The sequence below is a fragment of the Penaeus japonicus genome, unplaced genomic scaffold (genome assembly GCF_977035675.1).
Source record: "Penaeus japonicus unplaced genomic scaffold, GWHDUDI00000001_assembly GWHDUDI00000039, whole genome shotgun sequence".
Lineage (NCBI taxonomy): Eukaryota > Metazoa > Arthropoda > Malacostraca > Decapoda > Penaeidae > Penaeus > Penaeus japonicus.
The window spans coordinates 8,465,727-8,468,226 of NW_028234441.1; the positions used below are offsets into that span (position 1 = coordinate 8,465,727).

Genomic DNA, 2,500 nt, shown 5'->3' on the forward strand with positions numbered 1-2,500 from the left:
GACTCTGATAGTGGGTGACTATAATGCTAGGCACCCACAATTAGAGGAGATGGGCAAAATCAATGATAACGGTATCAGGCCTGAGGCATGCTTGTTGGGTAGTAAAGAGGCGACACATATCAAGGGTGGACGACTTGATTACGCCTGTCTGCTTGGCGGTCAGGGGATTCAAGGAGAATGTGAAGTAGTAAATTAACTACTTAGTGATCATTTCGCTTTGTATATTAAGTTAGCTTTAGGTAAAAAACAAGTTAAATTCAAAAGAAAAAGGTTTGTCTTAGACACAGGCGACAGAGAATTGTTTATTTACAATATGGAGGGCTGGTACAAGATGATTACACACCCCTGAGTTTAGATAGGTTCATCGAGGATTTGCTAAGTGCGATAGAAAGATGTTTACCTACAAAGGCTAAGTCACACAGAAAGGAGAAGAAACACGGAGCACGGAAAGACAGATACTGCAGTGATAAGACACTTAAAGGGTGGGCACAAATGTTAAGGATGGCACACAGGGAATGGGCTAAGAGAGGCAGGCGGGAAGAAGATAAGGACATACTACTTAACATATCAAAGATGTGTGGGGAGAAAAGAAGGGAAGTAAGAGAAAAGTATTGGTCAGAGTTCGCGCAAAATATTGAGGAAAGTAAAAGTCTCAAAGACATATGGTACCATGTAAACAAGGTAAGGGGAAAAACAAATAACCTCATCGGTCACCCACACCCAGAGGAGGAGGCAAACAAACATATTGAGAAATGGGCAAAAGCATCTTCTCTGGTTTCATTACCACAGAGCACTCGTGACGCTTTGTTTGCATGGGAAGCCGAAAGAATCGGACAGGTTGTTTCATCCGCAAACATCACTGCAGTATCTTGTCAGCCAATAACTACACACGAACTTCTAAATGCTGTTAAAAGAGGGAAAAACACTTCACCAGGAGAAGATGGAGTGACATATGATATTCTCAACTTATTAGCAAGCATGGCGAACAGCCCTCTCATTGACCTATTTAACATGAGCTATGCGAAGGGTAAATTACCGAAGGCCTGGAAGAAAGCTATTATAATACCTATTCCAAAATCAGCTGGCGGTTACAGACCTGTATCTCTGACTTCCTGTATATGTAAAATGATGGAGCGAATATTATTAAATAGACTAATGTGCATGATTGAAGATAAACTGTCTTGTATTTTGTACGGCTTTATGAAGGGAAAGGAAACATCAGACTGTATAATTCAGTGTTTATCCAATGATGCAGAAAAGTGTAGAGTCTTTATAGATTTACAGGGAGCCGTTGATAAAGCTAATGGGGAGGTCATTCTGTATGAATTGACAAGATCGGGTGTAACGGGAAAGTTGCTGAGATGGATTGGTGACTATCTGACAGATAGGAAAGCTTGCGTATGGTTTCAAGGCTGTTTTTCAGAGGAGAAACGTTTTGAGCTAGGTACTCCACAGGGGGGTGTTTTAAGCCCAATGCTCTTTGATGTACTAATGAACAGGATAGCTTCAGAGGAATACCCTAAGGGCGTTCAGCCAATCATATATGCAGATGATATATTGATACAAGGGACCACTCATCGCCATTTACAAACAGCGCTGGTCAGATTTACTAGTCTTGCTCAAACATTGGGGCTGGTTATAAATGAAGAAAAGACCAAATTTCAGAGTAAACAAAGAGGCAACGTGCCACTTACCCTAAACAACAAAACAGTGGAGAAGGTGTCAACATATAAATATCTGGGTATGTACATTGGCTTCACTGCTTCAAGCAAGGATGCTGAAGTAAACCACGTACCAACACAGTGCAAGGCTCGACTGCGGCCGCTCAGGGCACTTGCTTGTCGAGGGATAGGAGCCGGGGTGCCTCTGCTGAGGCTAGTCTACATTAGTACAGTAAGAGCTCTGGCGGATTATGCAGCACCAGCACTTTCTATAGCGTGTCAGGGGAGGCTCCGAAAGCTTGAAACCATGCAGAATGAAGCTATGCGTATTATCCTCGGGTGTCAAAAGAATGCTAGGATAGACATAATGAGAACAGAGACAGGATTGCAAAGCATTGCACAGAGAGTAAGCGAGATTAATGTCATAGCAGCCGTTAGGCTCATGAGAGGAAACAGTGGAAAGAAATTAGTGAGAGATGTGGTCAGCGGTTTTGACAACATCAGGACTTTATATAGACAAGGCAAACGAGGATATATGAAGGAGCTGAAAAATGATATAGAATATTATGGCTTGCAGGACTTTTGCCAATCGTTTCAAGCATCCCCCAAAGTGCCACCATGGGAGGATCAGACGATTAATGTAGATGTCGATCCCCTCTGTATGAATAAGAGGCTTTATGAACCTGGTCAACTTCAATCAAGATATGGTCATAAAATAAAGAGTCTAACACGCCTTGACATTGCTCATGTCTACTGCGATGTGTCAGTTTTGAAAGATGGCAGAGCAGGATGTGGGGTTATCATCAGACAGTTCACTGCAAGTGGCGTGGTCACCACAA

At 42.5% G+C, this 2,500-nt stretch overlaps 1 protein-coding gene across 1 annotated transcript in view; it reads right to left on the minus strand.

Moving 5' to 3' along the window:
* LOC147466963 (uncharacterized) overlaps window positions 1-2,500 on the minus strand; it is a 537,597-nt gene that overhangs the window by 341,892 nt on the left and 193,205 nt on the right. The gene's annotated exons all lie outside the window — the stretch shown is intronic.